This window comes from Mus musculus, chromosome 5 (genome assembly GCF_000001635.26).
Source record: "Mus musculus strain C57BL/6J chromosome 5, GRCm38.p6 C57BL/6J".
In the NCBI taxonomy this organism is placed as follows: Eukaryota; Metazoa; Chordata; class Mammalia; order Rodentia; family Muridae; genus Mus; species Mus musculus.
Genome location: NC_000071.6, coordinates 91,885,849 through 91,903,881, shown reverse-complemented (window position 1 = coordinate 91,903,881; position 18,033 = coordinate 91,885,849). Strand labels below are relative to the sequence as shown.

General features: G+C 42.3%; 1 long non-coding RNA gene across 4 annotated transcripts in view; it reads right to left on the bottom strand.

Annotated features, from left to right (window-relative positions):
• Positions 1-18,033, bottom strand: part of Gm36357 — a 48,006-nt gene that overhangs the window by 5,865 nt on the left and 24,108 nt on the right. Inside the window, exon 1 of one of the 4 annotated variants that reach the window (XR_880424.2) lies at positions 12,130-12,371. The exons of the other annotated variants lie outside the window; for them this stretch is intronic. This is a non-coding gene — a long non-coding RNA (predicted gene, 36357). Of the gene's footprint in view, positions 1-12,129; positions 12,372-18,033 lie in introns of those variants that run through there. 4 annotated transcript variants of the gene reach the window in all.

Genomic DNA, 18,033 nt, shown 5'->3' with positions numbered 1-18,033 from the left:
TTCATATGGGTAGAATGAAAGAGAAATGAACTCACATCTTGTTTAAGCTAGGGTAATTTTTTTGTTGTTGTTCTTTTCTCATTTACGGCCAAACTTAATTCTATGTAAGACCCTTCCCTCTTTTCTAATCAGACATGGGCACCATTTTATTTCTGATAAGATCACATAGATACCATTCTAAAGGAGTTTGGAAGACCTAATGAATGTTAACAAATGGAAGAAGATAGGAAAATATTCCTAAATGCGTGCTGCGATTTCAATATTTTGAATTGAAGAGTTGGTGAGGCACAGGGTAGAGTGTAATTTAAAGGAGGACCACTGGTGGGAAAATTCTCCCCGAGTCTTGTTTCCAGGTAGTTTATAAAAGGAATGAAAGTGCTTTGTAGGGTTCCTAAAATTAGATAAGATACCTACAAGGAGCTTGGCACTTAGAAAAAGTCCTCTAAGCCTTTAGGTCCTGATCATTGTTAGAGCCATAATACCAGGTGCTTGCACTCATTAAGGAAGAAGATCTATGTTCCCTTCCCCAGAGCCCCCAAGCCCACTTTACAGTGGCCATGGGTTGGTGAAAGCAGAGTTGACACAGAAGGCAACTATTGCCGGTGACAGAAAAGGAAGACAGATCTTTGGACACCTGTAATTGAGATAAAATTTGACATATTGACAAGGACAGTGTGCTCCCACCATCTGCCTAAAAGTATCTGGATAAAAAATTTAGATGTAAAATATAGGCACTCATGGATGCTCTCAGTTGTCATGGAGACATGGCAGATGATAGCAATCGAGAGAAGTAGCAGGTCAGTTGGCTGAAATGTGGGCTGAAGCTGATCTAGTGCATCGGATCCAGAGTTAAGGCACCCTAGGCTTTTCATAGTTCCCCAATGAACACTGAAACTCTAGGCTTTATCTTTATTGACAGCAATCCAGAAGTTATACGTATCACGAGTCAAAAGCAATGCGTCTAAACTTTAGAAGTAGAATACAACAAGCATATGTTGAAATTTTAAGGAAGATTGGAAGAGTTAATGTGAAGATTTGTTTAAAAGATGACTGTGGATGCTTCCCAAAGCTTTAAGAGTGATTTTTTTCTTTATTTTACATCATGCAAAGGCTCCAGAAATCCTCTGCTGTACCCAAAACATACATAACAGGTGTGTAGTGCTTGTTTCCCAGGTCATAAAACTCTTTGGGAATGTTAATTTGCTTATATGTTCTGCTCCTTTCCTATAACCACACAGGGAATTGCTACAGACACAGCAGTTGAAACAATACTTTTTTTTCTTTCTTTCTCACAGTTTCCAGGGGTCAGGAGTGAACTGCTTAAAGGGCTCGTCTCCTACGTGTTTCATAAGCTGTGGTCCAGGGCTGTCCTCTCATTTGGTAGAATTGCCGGGGAAGAATCTGCTTTGATGTTCATCCCAGGTCTGCATAAGCATCATTCATCGCAGAATTCAATTTTCCTTGTGTGTGAAGCCCTGCTGTTTTTTGCTGTACTCTTGACATCTTAAGATCACCAATAGCAGTGGTTTCAACCTTCCTAATGAGGAAGCCTTTTAATATAGTCCCTCATGTTGTGGTGGATCCCCCCCACAACCATAATTTTATTTTCATTGCTACTTCAGAACTGTAATTTTGCTTCTGTTATGAATCATGATATAAATACGTGATATGCAGAATATCTGAACCTTTTTTGAAAGGAAGCGGTTGTGTGCGACCCACCGCTTGAGGACCACCGACCTATAGTGTTTGGGCAAACAGCATCTTCCACCATGAGCATTTCCTTCTTCAAGCCAGCAAAGGCATTCTGCTGAGTCAATTATTATATGGCATATATTTGCACACAGCTAGAATACAGCCTGTTATATATTTTAAACAATATCTAGATTACTTGCAACATTCAACCTAATATAAGTGCCATGTAAAAAGTTGTTTGTTACGGGAAATAGTAAAAAATCAAACCTGCATGTCCCTGCGCTTGTGCTGCCTACTCTCTGCCCCAGTGGGCTGGCTGGCCATGCACTGGTGGGCAATGGCCGACCTGTTTTTATCTCATGGAGACTCTGACTTAGAACTCCATAATCTCTCAACCCAACTCGCTAAGTTCCCACTTGTAGGTCACTACCATGCCAACCCCCGTGCTTCAAATTGGCCTTTGTGGAGTACATCTGGCAAACCCACGCTTTGCCACCCTACCTTTCTCTCATGAACCCAGTCGAACCACCTCATGACAGAAAATGCCACACAGACTTAGTTCAGAAACAATGTTAACTCAATTGCTGGGCACAACAACTAAAATCCTAATCTTATATCCTCTGGTGGCAAATCCTGATGGATCCTTCATTGAAACTGGGAGACATTAATAATTACATATTGTTCTCATGCTATCCCCATCCAAAAAAAAAAAAGGCCTAACTCTCTCCTGCTTCCTGTCTTCCCCGCTCAACCCAGAAGTCCTGCCTACTTGCTCAGAGATTGGCTCCTTTATTCAATAGGGATCACAAGAAGTCACCTGAGTATGACTCACTTCTTATCCACAGCCCCTCCCAGGAGAGAGGAATTAGCATCAGCATAAAAACAGCACCAGGCCCACACCAAAAAAGTTGTTGTGCTTTTTTAGGAAATATTACCCAGAGAACAGTTTGTAAATGTTCAGTATGGATAATAATTGTGAGAATATTTTTAATCCATTGGTTGAATTTATAGATGTAAGACCTATGAAGGGCTGACTGTATATACAATGTGGGAAGTGACCCTTCACTGTCTCCAAATTCTACTGCTTAAAAGTGTGTCTCAGGTCTCATCCCCATGCTCATCCCCACTCTTGGGGAAACAAAGGCATAAGCATGAGGAATCGGCCATCAGAGAAGATCATTAATGGGTCCAGCTATCACAATGATCCTCAAAGTCCTTTGAGTTGAGCTGCAGAGAGGCTCAATTCTTTTGAACACATCAAAAGATATTGTGCTTTAATTAATTAATTAATTAAATTTAATGATTAGTTATGTTAATTATAATTTACAGACAAAATATATAAAATAATTATAATTAATTAAACATTATTAATATTTAATTAAAGAGGCTAGATGGGCTGATGGTTAATTGAAAGTTTCAGTAGAGTCTGGTTCCCTAACTCTTAGTTCCACTATGAAATTTTGACTATCTAAGTTATTGTCTATATCCATCCATTCACACATCTAACCATCCTAACTCACTGTTTGTTTTGTTACCTAAAATATTTGTATAAATGTGAGCAATATTTTAGCAAACCCATTTCCTTCAGTTCAACAGTATTACCTTATATCAGACAGGCTACGCAAGATTCCCTGTGAAGCAAGATTCAGTGGTAACTACTGAAGTCTCAGGCTGGGGATATGCCTCATTTAGTAGAGTGCTTGCTTAACATAAAGCTCTGGGTTTGATCCCTAGCACTGTGTAAACCAAGTGTGGGAATGCTTGCCTATAATCCCAGCCTATCCTGAGCTACATAAAGAGTTTGAGGTCACCCTGGTCGACAAACAAACTCAACTGCAAAATCTCAATGGCAGAAACAGCAAAGGTTTGTTTCTTGCTCACGTGGCCTTGTCCAGTGCAGGTGAGCTGGATGCCATTCCAACCTTATTACTGGTCCCAGGCCAGTGTCCCTGTTACCACCTCGAAGATGCTAATCATCTGGCCAAGTGGGAAAGAAGATTGGTGAATTTTGCAAGGGCAGCCACACTTTCTGCTCTGGAATGGACATATAGCTTACCACTCACTGGACAGAAGTACTGACATGACTCCACCCAGATCTCAGTGAGCCAGGAAGACCAATTTTACCCCAGAAGTGGGCAGAGCTAGAAATACTCAGCATATAATTGATGTTCTTAATATTACCAACCACCATCTTGAAACTAACGTTCCTGGACTGAATAATTATGTCTCCCTGTCCCCCATTCATAAGTTAAAATCCTAGACTTTCAATGTGGTCAAATTAAGAGGAGAAGGCTGTAGAGGGTAATTGGATCGTGAAGGGTAAACCCTTAGGAATGGGGCTAGACACCCCAGAGGGACAGCTTGCCTCTTCTACTGTATAGAGACACAAGAAAAGTTACCATTGATGAAACAGACACGGGTCCCTCACCAGGCTCCAAACCAGCCAGTGCCGTGACCTTGGGCTCCTCAGCCTCCAGAACCATTGTTTTCAGGCCACCGATTTAACATATTTTTCTGATATCAGCCTTCATACTTAAGATGTGTGTGGAGCTCGGAAGGGATCCTGGAAGCTTTGCTTTGCTTATAATCGCAGTCTACAGCCCCTCAAGCCAACCATCTTGCTTTTGCTTTGTGTCTGATCTTATTAACTTTGCCTTTGGCTTCCTGATTTATTTGATCAGACCTACATCACCCCTAAAAGCTGGGATTTGTAACTGCTTTTCCTTCTTGATTATAATCTTTGCTTTGTAGTGTTCCCATAATAGTCTTTTTAGACAACTAATCCACAAACTCTTGCTGCACCTCCATGACCCTACATCTAGACCCAAATCTTACGTGGTCATACCTCTATGAAGCTAAACAAGTCATTCAAAGTATGGTGACTCCACAATGAATGACATTTAGGGAGACGATTAGGATTATATCATTAAGGACTCCCCCTCTGTTCCTTTGTTCAGAGAGACAACAGGGACCAACCTAAATTTAATTAGCAAATGTCATGAAAAGAGAAACATCGATGGAAAAATATAGATCAAATAATTAGCCATGGCTGAACCCAGCAGGAAAGCCTGGCTGACCACGCTCTGGACAAATAATTATCTAAAAAAGGTGAACAACAGCCCAACTTATCAGTTGCTCTTTCCTTGTGGCTCACTGTAAAAGCTATACCAAGTGAGCTAAAATATTAATGCCCCAGTAAGCCTTCTCTGAAGAAGGGTGTATTAGCACAGCTTCTTCGTGGGGTGTGTAACAAGGTAACAAAGGAAAGGAAGCAAGTGGTGTTTTCAATGCATGTTCACTGTGAAAGAAACACTTTGAGCTCCTACAGCTACATAGTTAATCATTTTGGGCATTACTGCTAACTCATAGACTAAATTGTACCCAACTTCATTGTGCATAAATTTCATCACTACTGTAGCAGATGAAAGAAACTTGTTTGAGACCAGGGGGAATAGTGGGTTAGTAAGAACAGAAATTCTTCCTTTGTAAGATAAACTCATAGCCTCTAAGATTTAACCCTACAGGGCCAATTGACTGACCAGGATGAAGTGAAGTGAGCTTTCTTTCGCCTCCAACATTCTCCCACCTTGATTTGTGTGTGTGTGTGTTGGGGGGGGGGGGCGGGCGATGATTTACTCAGACTCTGCAGCCCCTGGATTCTTCTGGCTCATTTTTAAAGCTCTGCTTCATACCCAAGTGAGGTCCCTCCCTTTGTTCCCACTAACACAGACACCCTGGGAAGCCTGCAACTTATAACAACCTCCGGAGTATAGACCTCTACACTAGAGGTTTGGTCTTTTCCATAGTTTGGTCATTGCTAGGACCCGTGAGTCCTGTTGTCTTCCCTTCCCTGTCCAGCTGTCTGAATATGAGTTCCTGACCCTTCATAGCTCTGAATTTAGTTGGATTGAGAGGTTCCCCCCAGAAGCACAGGCAGTAGGGAGAAGTGAGACAGACAAGGAAAGGAGCTAATAGAATTTGTGAGTAGGCCCATGTTGGGAAACCGGGGTTCAGACTCATGGGGCACCCATTGTGACATGTTGGAACACGCTGCAGAAGTACCCTACTGCAGATCCACGGGCCCGGGTTATTTCTTTGCTAGGTACTAACCTTCACGGTGGAGAGAGATGACCCAGGAGTCACTCCCCAGCACTTACATGCTGCCTTCGCTGTGCCCACTCAGGAGGTGCTCTCTAGGCAGAGCAAAGGAGGTAGATGATGAAGGTCATTATGCCATATGGAAGTGCACACGAACTCCTGGCTGAAGCTGCAGGGTGCCTGAGAGACTACTGGGGGTGGGGGAGGGCAGTGAAGGTATCATCATTGTCAGCAACAAGGAGGAGCCCATAAGAGCTGGCTGTTCCCAGAGACACCCACGGCCCTCTCAGTGGGCTCTCTGAGTGTCTTAGTCCTCACTCTCAAGAACTAGATCTCAATGAGTATAAATCCATATACATAATGCATATGTGGTCACCCACATACCCCACGTGCACACACATACTACCCCCTACATCTCATATCTACACTACTGTACCACACAGACACATATATACATTCAACATGCACACCACACATGCATGTACATGCTACATCATGCCATGTATATACATCATATATACACATACCATATGCATATACATTGTGCTTCCCTAGTACACTACACAAATACCATATACATACTATACATACTAATATACACTATCCACACCAGACACCCACACATTCCACATGCACACATTACATATCAACACATACACACAAACACACATGTATAAACATACCACACACATAAATTTAACATTCACACCAAACATATATATATATATATATATATGCACACATATACATATATACATACACACATACATACGTACATGAACTCACAGACATGAACATACTTTTCAGTAGTTTATATGCACTCAGGAGTTCTTTCTAATAGTTTGCTGCATCCCTTGTTGTAGGAAATGACTTTGGAATGCCATAGCAACTAAATTTACTTCAGAAAATACCACAGTAGCTGTCTATATTCTTAAACATTTACTGCAAATGAAACTGTAATGATGGAATTATAAGCATAGAAGTTGTTTACTTATTATGTGTCTGTGACTTTTTTCACACTATAGGCTTATGTATAAAAAAAAAAACAGTAGATCTGACAGTTCTTATAAGTCCTCTCCTTGGTAGACAGTCATTGCCGTCATTGAAGTAGTCTCCTTAGATTAGCTCAGTGTCTGGGTAATCCAGGCTTTCAGATTTGCTTTCTCTACCCTGCTTCTTTCTAAGATGGAATCTAAGGTGATGTGGTAGTTTGAACAAGAATGGTCCCATAGGATCATATAATTAAAGGTGTGGTCATCATGACTGACACTACTTGAGAGGGATTAGGAGGTGTGGTCTTGCTGGAGTAGTCATGGCCTTGTTGGAAGAAGCATGTCTCTAGAAAGTGAGCTTTGGGGTTTCAAAAGCCCAAGATAGTCCCTGTGTCTCTCTCTTCCTACTGTGTGTGGAGCCGCATGTAGAACTCTAGTTCTTTTTGCGGCACTGTGTTTGTCTGCCCGCTGCCACACTTCCTGCCATGATGAAAATGGACTAAACCTCTGAAAGTGTAAGCAAGCCCAACTGAATGTTTTCCTTTATAGGAGTTGTCATGGTCATGGTGCCTCTTCACTGTGATAGAACATTGATGATGACCACAGATGACTTCATAGTCTCTAGTGCTACAGGTGTTCCTGCTTGTTTGAGAGACAGGCTTTGGTCCTAGATCATTCTGTTTTCTGCTTCTGATGGTATTTGCTATAAAATTAGTTTTCTTTGGACCTAGGGGTCCTTCTAGTTGTGAGTACCACTCAAACCTGGCTCAGATCATTACATTATAACCTTAGCTGAGGATTTCAAACCTGGCTCAGAGTGTTATATTATAGTCCTTAGACCATTACATTATAGCCATTAGATCATTACATTATAGCCCTTAGACCATTACATTATAGCCCTTAGACCATTACATTATAGTCCTTAGACCATTACATTATAGCCCTTAGACCATTACATTATAGCCCTTAGACCATTACATTATAGCCCTTAGACCATTACATTATAGCCCTTAGACCACTACATTATAGCCCTTAGACCATTACATTATAGCCCTTAGACCATTACATTATAGTCCTTAGACCATTACATTATAGCCCTTAGACCATTACATTATAGTCCTTAGACCATTACATTATAGCCCTTAGACCATTACATTATAGTCCTTAGACCACTACATTATAGTCCTTAGACCATTACATTATAGTCCTTAGACCATTACATTATAGTCCTTAGACCATTACATTATAGTCCTTAGACCATTACATTATAGTCCTTAGACCATTACATTATAGTCCTTAGACCATTACATTATAGTCCTTAGACCATTACATTATAGTCCTTAGACCATTACATTATAGTCCTTAGACCATTACATTATAGCCCTTAGCTGAGGGTCATTTTTCCTTTGTCCTAGTAGACCCCTTGGGCATCATGTCAGTTGACACCCAGTCCTTCCTGTCATGGATGAGATGTGAATTTGTATGAACCTTCTACATTGCCTGGGAGCTGTAGTAGGAGGAACTGCTCTGCCAGGCCACCTGCTGCTTGCGTCTGCCTCCCAGCTATGAGAGTTCTTGATTTATGAATACACAGGCTCCTTATGAGATATACAACTTGCAAATACACTCTTAGTCTATGTGTTGACCTCTCACTTATGATATCCTCGACTTATCAGTTTTTATTGGAGTAATTGAGCAGAGGAAGCCTTACTCCACAAGCCTTTCAGTAAAAAACAGTATTTAAGCAGTGACCCCACCTTGCCCCGAGGAAAGTAAAACTTAGGACAATTTGTGTGTCTTTGTGTGTGTGTGTGTGTAAAAGACCATCAATAGTGGACAGTATTTTTGCCTTGGTCTTCAGAAATCTAAAGGAAGATATTTACTGAGGGTGAGGGATGGTATCTCTCTTTACTTCACATCCTTATACCATGGATAGACCCTTCCTTGGCAATTTGTAGAAATTAATCAATTTAAATCAATTGGACTTTAAAAGGTAGTTGTGCAATATGAACTAACCAGTACCCCTAGAGCTTGTGTCTCTAGCTGCATATGTAGCAGAAGATGGCCTAGTTGGCCATCACTGGGAAGAGAGGCCCCTTGGTCTTGCAAACTTTATATGCCTCAGTAGGAGGGAACGCCAGGGCCAAGAAGTGGGAGTGGGTGGGTAGGGGAGTGGGGGGGGGAGGAGGTTCTGAGGTACTTTTGGAATAGCATTTGAAATGTAAATGAAGAAAATACATAATTTAAAAAAAGACACCAAAAAAAAAAAAAAGGTAGTTGTGATAGCTCTCTATGGTTACCAGATTAGAATGGATAAGTACCACCTGATAAGCATGGTCAGAGAGGGAAGAGGGGAACACTTCAGGATGAAATCCCCTGGTAGAAGAGTCAACACAACTGCTCCATCATTTACCTCACTCTGCCCTTCATAAGGAATGCAATAAATAGTTTCAGAGCCCTGTGACCTGGAAGGCCTTGGGTTAGCTGTCACTATGGTGGGGAAGGTGTACACAGGAGGATACCTGCCTGGAGTCCACAACTTGCTGGGAAGGAGAAACACACTGTCCTTATGGGACACCAGGCTGCCTAAAACCAATACTGATGACAAGATTGCACTGCTTGGCTGAAACTCTGATGACCCTTGTTATTGGAAATGTGACAAAACTGGAAGGAAAGATGGCAGCATGCAAGACAGGTGACACTATTTGTCTCCACTGGTCAAACCTGTTAAGTGAAACAGCTTTATTCTGGTGTTGGGGCTTTGGAAGCATGCACTGGTGGAAGCATGCACTGGTGGAAGCATGCACTGGTGCACTGGCAGAGTGTAGCAGGTGATGGAATGGGAGAGTGCATGCATACCACTGGCTGTGTGGAGACAATTCTGCTCCCAGAGGACATTGCTATGGAAAAAGACAAGGGTCCTTCATTGTTTGATTTGCATGGACCTCACATCAAAGCTACTGGGGTGAAATGTGGGGACTCAAGCCACCTGGCTCTTTGGCAGAACCACATGGAAGAATGACAACCTTTTAACGTGTAAAAATGGCAGATGTTATGAGGACTAAATTAAAGAATTCATGCAAAGCATTTGGCGGTAAGCCTAGAGCATAGCAACCTGCTAATACTCCCTACAGATGCTTCTGGGACAGCTTGATTCTGGAGCCTTGGGAGGACCCTTTATTTCTGAGCCTTGTCCTGTTCCTGGAAGGGTGTAGGGATACTTGGGAGTGAGGGAAGGAGAAGACTATATTTGAGACTGAGGCCCAGGGGCAGCCATGTGAATTCACTTAGTGCCTACTTTATGATCAGGCAAAGCCCTTGGCAAGTTGCTTTATCTATTGTGAGGACTTCCTACTTTCCCTGATCTAGCTTCACCCATTACTCTATGCTTCTGACTTATTTCTTCTCTTCCATTTCTCAGTGTTGGCCACATATTGAAGGCTCTGGGAACATATTCTATACTTAGATCACTTGTGGTTCTAAATGGGGGTGGGGGTGGGGAAGAAGGCAGGTGTCATATAGGACCAACATTTCAGATAGACAAGGCAAGTTGTGGGTGGGGCTAATAAAGCAGGAAGTGAGTTTTATGTGAGGTTACTAGCCTGGCTGCCTCCTTCCATCGATTAAAGAACAAGCCATCTTGTCTTGGAGCAAACTGGAAGAAGGAGACACTCACTAGTTGCCCCAATGTAAAGGCTGAGTAGTCAAAAAAGAGAATCAGATATAAGTTCTGAAGGGAACATGGCTACCCTTTGAAAGGCCTCAGGATGACAATACTGATCTAGCCAGGGTCTGAAGGGATAGTGAGGTATAGCTCTTTACAGGAAAAACAAAGGCAACAGTTTGAAGAAGATAGAAAAACCAACCAACTAACCAATCAACCAATCAACCAACCAACCAACGTATAAAGAGATAAATTCTTTTTTTTTTTTTTTCTGCCAGAATTCAGTGTGTGAAGGGAATTATGGGCCAGACTGGGGAGGAGTTTGGAAGCCAGAGGGAGAATCCTAGCCTTGGGAGTGGGGGTAGGTGGTTTTGGAGGTTAGTTTATCAGTATTGTAGAGGATGGGCAAATTCAGTGGAGACACAGAGGGGAGGAGATGGGAGGCAGAGAGATGGTATGAAAGTTCTGAGGTAGGTTGTACTACCTGGGCTGAGAAGGGAGGGATGGAAGGGGAGGGAAAGGACCCCTGACTGAGCAGTTAGAGTTAATAGTGATTTGTGGCTGAGATGGGGCACAGCAGGAAAGATGAATGGAGGATGGATGGCCTTTCCACCTTTCCCCACAGAGGCTGCCCAGCAATCCTCATACATGTTTAAATTTTCACTTCACTGGCTTTTCCATCTTCCCTTCCATACCCATGCATTCCCCATGCCAAGCATTGTGTACACCCATGAATAGCCCATGCTAAAGACTGTGTACATCCATGCATAGCCCATGCTAAGGACTGTGTACACCCATGCATAGCCCATGCTAAAGACTGTGTACATCCATGCATAGCTCATGCTAAGAACTGTGTACACACATGCATAGCCCATGGTAAGGACTGTGTACGTCCATGCATAGCCTCTTGCTAAGGACTGTGTATACCTATGCATAGCTCATGCTAAGGACTGTGTACATTCATGCATAGCCCATGCTAAGACTGTACTGTACACCCATGCATTCCCCTACGCTGAGGATGGTCTACAAGTGTGCAGCTCCCACACCAAAGATTAACTGGAAATATATGTATATATATATATGTATACACACACACACACACACACACACACACACACACACACACACACATATATAGTAACACACATAGATGCAGAGAAACACAGGTTCGCACATGCAGAAATCCCATAAAAGCACAAAATCAGAAGCCATTATATGTAATCCCTCCAAGAATGCCACTGGGTTTGTTTTGTGTTGGCCATCTACTGCAGAGTATGGGGCTTGCTTATATATATATATATATATATATATATTTTTTTTTTTTTTTTTTCCTGAGACAGGGTTTCTCTGTGTAGTCCTGGCTGTCCTGGAACTCACTTTGTAGACCAGGTTGGCCTCGAACTCAGAAATCCGCCTGCCTCTGCCTCCCAAGTGCTGGGATTAAAGGCATGTGCCACCACCGCCTGGCTGGAAATATTTTTGTTTGCTTATATACAAAGAGCTATCTGGTTTTATAACACACCATAACACTTTTCACCCCAACTTTCCTGAAGGACTTTAAAGGAAATGTTCACTTTTGTTTTGTTTTGCTTTGTTTTTTAAATATGGGAGGAAAGAGTCTCTGCTGGCAAGAGGGTTAGAAGGCTGTGCTGTTATTTTTGGTAAGGTAGGAAGGGAAGTTACCGGATTAGGAGCACCACTGATGAAAGGCTTCAAAGTGAGACGATTTTCACAGCTTGTTCCTCTGTGATGTCTCCTTCAGAGCCGTGATCCATTAGGTCGCGGCAGCAGCTGCTTTTCTACACCCACCTGTCTGCCCAGATGCCACTGGACTCCTCCTATCTTCCTGACTCCTCTGTGTCTTGACGTGAAGTTTAGCTTTAAATAGAGCATCAGAGGCATGTGTAACTAAGCAGCCCACCCACCAGTGGCCTGTCATTGTCTCAGCTCAAGTCTGTCCTTCAAGGTGCTCTGACAAGTTGTCTGATGCCTGGGACAGTGTACTGTCTCTCTTGGGAAGATGCTGAAGAAGGACCCCCCACCCCCACCCCCACCCCCACCTCTCTCTCCTAGCTTTTAAAAATTGAAAATAGAATTTTTTCATACAATATATTCTGATTACAGTTTCCCATCCCCCATCCCCTCCCCTTCCCCTCCCACCCAGATTCACTCCCCTTTCTTTTTCTCTTTCGCTAGAAAACGAACAGGCAGGCATCTAAAAATAATAATAAAAATATGATAAGATAAAAACAAACAAACTGGAGCAGGACAAAACAAACAGAGGAAGCCAAAGAAAAAGCCCAAGTAACACACATAGATGCAGAGAAGCACAGGTTTGCACACGCAGAAATCCCATAAAAGCACAAAATCAGAAACCATTATATGTAATCCCTCCAAGAATGCCACTGGGTTTGTTTTGTGTTGGCCATCTACTGCAGAGCATGGGGCTTGCTCTTAAGAGGTCTTTGTATACCCAGTGAGACTCCACTGGTGAAAACTAATTTTTCCTTTGCAAATGGTTATCAGTTGGGGATAGCTTATGAGTTAGAGATGGGGCCTTGGGTCTACTTGTCCCCATGCTGGGACCCCCACCTGGCTTAGACCCATGCAGGGAATGTACATTCTGTCAGTCTCTGTGAGTTAATATGTGTGTTGATTCTACTGTGTATAGAAGGCCCTTTTGCCTTGTCATCCTCTTTGGCTCCTAAAATCTCTCCTGACTCCTCTTTTGCAGGCTTCCCTGAGCTCCATAGGAAGAAATTTAAGGAGACATCACGTTTAGGACTGACCGTTCAAAGCTATCTCATTTTCTGTACACTGCGGGTCTCTGAATTTGTTCCCTTCTACTGATGGAGCAAACTTCTCTAATGATGTCTGAGCAAGGCACTGATCTATGAAGATAACAGAATGTCATTAGGAGTTATTTATTGCTACATTCCTTTAGCAAACCAGCAATATATTTTTTTCTTCTAGGTCCCTGGCCTATCTAGTCTTAGGTTCTTGGCCACCATCATAGCATCTGAATAGGTTCCATCTCACAGAGTGGATCTTAACTCAAATAGTGGTTGGTTACTCCCATAAGCTTTGTGCTACTATTACACTAACATATCTGGTGGGCAGCTCACTCTTGTAGACCAGAGGGTTTATAGCTGGGTTGGTTTTTATCTTTCTCTTTTGGTAGCATGCAGTGAACGAACCTTCTGCTACTATGAACGCTAGTCAGTAGGGGTAAAGGCTCTTGCACCATCTCTACTTCTCTGTGTTGCTTAGGTATTGCCCTCAGCAATAGGGCCTTATCATCAGTTTGTGGAGAGCCTGAGTTGATTGGGGTTTCCAAAAAGGCCCTTGGCCAATAACTCAATTAGATGTAACTCATTCCTAAAACTGGAGGTTTTATTCGGTGACCAGAGATGTCTTAGTTAGGGTTTTACTCCTGTGAACAGACACCATGGCCAAGGCAACTCTTATAAGGACAATATTTAATTGGGGCTGGCTTACAGATTCAGAGGTTCAGTCTATTATCATCAAGGCAGGAGCATGACAGCATCCAGGCAGGCATGGTACAGGAGGAGTTGAGAATTCTACATCTTTATCTGAAGGTTGCTAGCAGAATACTGGCTTCCAGGAGCTAGGATGAGGGTTTTAAGCCCATGCCCACAGTGACACACACACTCCAACAAGGCCACACACACTTTAACAGGGCCACACCTTCTAATAGTGCCACTCCCTGGGCCAGCGTATAAAAACCATCACAGATGTCTAGATGTGGCTCTGTCCCTTCCTCCAACCCCCTGGTATTTGATGATTGTATTAAGATTTCTCTCATATATGTATTTTAAGAAGCTTCTACTATAGTAGTTATCCATAAAAGACTACAAATGGCCCTTAGTTTTAGGTGTTCCTCCCATTGTCCTAGTTCCTCTCTAACCCCCTCCCCATTCTTCCTTCTTGATATTCTCATTCCATCCCTTCCATCCATCTGTAACTATCTGTTCTATTTTCTCTTCCTAGGACAATCTATGCCTCTCCCTTAGTCTTTTACTCTATACCTAACTTCTGTAGCATAGCTTGGTTAGCCATTGACTTAACAGTTAACCTCTCCATATAAGCAAATACATACTGTATTTTTCTTTTTGGGTCTGGGTTACCTCATTTAGAAATTTTTTTTTCCTAGTTGAATACATTTACCTGTGATTTTCATTTTTTATTAGCTGAATAATATCCCACTGTGTAAGTGTACCATATTTTCTTTATCAATTCATCCACTGATGGACTGTAGAGTTGGGGGTCCCTTGTTCACTCTGCCACAGGGCTCTGCTCCGGGGCGGGGGTGGGGGTGGGTGGGGGTGGGGTGGGGAAGTGCAGTTTGAGGAACAGGAATGTCAGAGCTGGCTCAGGGATTCCCAGGCCTCCGACAAGGCTTCCCAGGGCTCTTGGACACCCAGGCACTGCTGGATGCCACGGAAGAGCTGAAAGCAGAGTGGGGGCCTGTGGGCTGGATCTAGCCCCGGCTGGGATGTGGGAGAGGGGAGAAGGGGAGTTTTGGCAGGTCTCTCGGGGATAGTCCTTGACATATCAACATATCCATTTTTGTGCCAATACAATGCTGTTTTTATTACTATAGCTCTGTAGTACAATTTGAGATCAAGAATAGTGATACTTCATCTTTTATTATTCAAGGTGTGTGTGTGTGTGTGTGTGTATCTGTGTGTGTGTGTGTGTGTCTGTGTTTCCACCTGAAGCTGAAAATTGACCTTTCAAATTCTGTGAAGAATTGTGTTGAAATTTATATGGGGATTGCATTGAATCTGTAGAATACTTTTGTTAGGATGGCCATATTTGCACTATTAATCTTACTGATCCATGAGCATAGGAGATCTTCTGATATCTCCTTTAATTTTGGTATTTGGTGTAATAAAATTTTTAATATACATGTCTTTCACTTGCTTGGTTAGAGTTACCTCAGGATATTTTATTTTATTTTTGAGGCTTTTGTGAAGGTTTTGTTTTCCTGATTTCTTTCTCAGTTCATTTCTCATTTGTATATAGGAAGGCTACTGATTTTTGTGAGTTAATTTTGTTTCCAGCTACCTTTCTGAAAGAATTTATGAGGTGATAGAATTTTTGGGGTTACTTACTAATGTATACTATCATATCATTTTCAAATAAAGATACTTTAACTTCTTTCCTTCCTTTTTTGTATCCTCTTTATCTCCGTCAGTTGTTTTATTGTTCTAGCTAAGACTTCAAGAAGTATATTGAATAGGTATATAGAGAGTAGACAACCTGTCTTGTTCCTAATTTTAGGGGAATTGCTTTGAGTTTCTCTCCATTTGGTTTGATATTGGCTGTGAGCTTTTGTAAATGGCCTTTATTATGTTGAGGTACATATCCCTTGGATCTGAAATCTCTCCAGGATCATGGAAGAATACTGGATTTTGTCAAAAGCCTTCTCTGCATCTAATGAGATGACTGTGTGGTTTTTTGTCTTTCAGTTTGTTTATATCCTGGGTTACATTTGACTGTTGAACCATTCCCATAACTCAAGTAGGATGAAGCCTACTTGATTATGGGTGGGTGATCTTTTTGATATGTTCTTGGACTTGATTTGCAAGTATTTTATTGAAAAAATTTGCATCTATGTTCAAAGAGAAATTGGTCTGTAATCCTCTGTCTTTACTGTGTCTTTTTTGTGCCTTGGGTTTCAGAATGACTGTGAACTCATTAAAAACACTGGGAAATGTTCCTGCTGTTTCTATCTGGTGAAATGATTTGAGAATTAAAGTTAATTCTTTGAAAGTTTGGTAGAACTTTGTTCTACAACCATCTATCTGACCCTGGGCTCTTTTTGGTTGGGAGATTTTTAATGTCTGCTTCTATTTCACTAGAGGTTATAGACCTGTTTAAATTGCTTATCTGATCTTGAAGTAACTTTGGTAGAAGGTGTATATCAAGAAATGTATCCATTTTTAAAAGAATATTTTTTAGTTTGGTGGTGTACAATCTTTTAAAGCATGTCCTTTTGACTCTTTGAATTTCCCCAGTGTCTGTTGTTATGTCTCCCCCTTCACAACTAATTTTAAATTTTATTTTATTAATTTATTCACCTTACTTCCTGATTGCAGCCTGTCCAACCTCCCTTCTTTGTTCCCAGTCCTAGCATCACAAATCCCTCCCCTCATTAGCCCCTCCATTTTGGGTACCACCCTGTCCTGGGACATCAAGTCACTGCACAACTAAGGGTACCCTTCTCCATTGAGGCCTGACCAGGCAGCCCAGCTAGGGGAAGGGGATCCAGTGATAGGCAACAAAGTCAGAGATAGTATCTGTTCCAAACTGCACATCTACTACAAATGTATAGGGGACCTAGGTCCAACCCCTGCATGCTCTTTAGTTTGTGGTTTAGTCTCTGTGAGCCCCCATGGGTACAGGTTAGTTGACTCTGTAGGTCTTCTTGTGGTGTCCTTGACCCCCTGGTTGGATCAATCCTATCCCCCACTCTTCCACAATACTCCCTGAGTTCCACCTAAAGTTTGGTTGTGGGTCTCTGCATCCATTTTTATCAGCTACCAGATGAAGCCTCTCAGAGAACAGTTATAGTAGGCTTCTGTCTTCAAATATAGCAGAGTATCTTTAGTAGTGTCAGGGGTTGGTACTCACTGGATGGGTTCAAGTTGGGCCAATCATTGATTGGATATTCCCTCAATTTATGCTCTATCATCAACCCTGCACATCTTATAGGCAGAACGTGGGCCAAAGGTTTTGTGGGTGGGTGGATGCTCTCCTCCCTCCACTGGAAGTCTTAACCTGGCTACAGGAGGTGGCCATTTCAGTCTCCATATCACCCAACTGGTACGAGTCTCAGCTAGGGTCACCAGTAGATTCCCAGCACTCCACCTGTCTCACATCTCAGGTCCTAGAGATGCTCACCCATCTGATTTTCTTCTCTTTCCCAGCCCTCTCGCTCCCACCTCCACATCTTATCCTGATTCCCGGTTCCCTCCTCACCCCCTCTCTCACCTGATTCCCTTTCTTCATCCACCTGTGATGTCTATTTTAATTCCCCTATTCTCTGAGATTCTCCCCTGGGTCCTCCTTATCACTTAGTTTCTTTGGGTCTGTGGACTGTAGCATGGTTATCCTGTACTTTATGGCTAACATCCACTTAAAAGTGAGTAAATACCATCTATGTCTTTCTGGGTCTGGGTTACCTCACTCATAATATTTTCTAGTTTCATGTATTTGCCTGCAAATTTCATCATGTCCTTGTTTTTAATAGCTGAGTAGTATTCCATCGTGTAGATGCACCACATTTTGTTTATCCACTCTTCAGTTGAGAAACATCTAGGTTGTTTCCAGTTTCTGGCAATTATGAATAAAGCTGCTATGAACACAGTGGAGCAAGTGTCCTTGTGGTATGGTGGAACATCTTTTAGGTATATGTCCAGGAATGGTATAACTGGGTCTTGGGGGGTAGAACTATTCCCAATTTTCTGAGAAACTGCCAAATTGATTTTGAAAGTGACTGCACTAGTTAACATTCCCACCAGCAATGGAGGAGTGTTCTCCTTGCTCCACATGCCCACC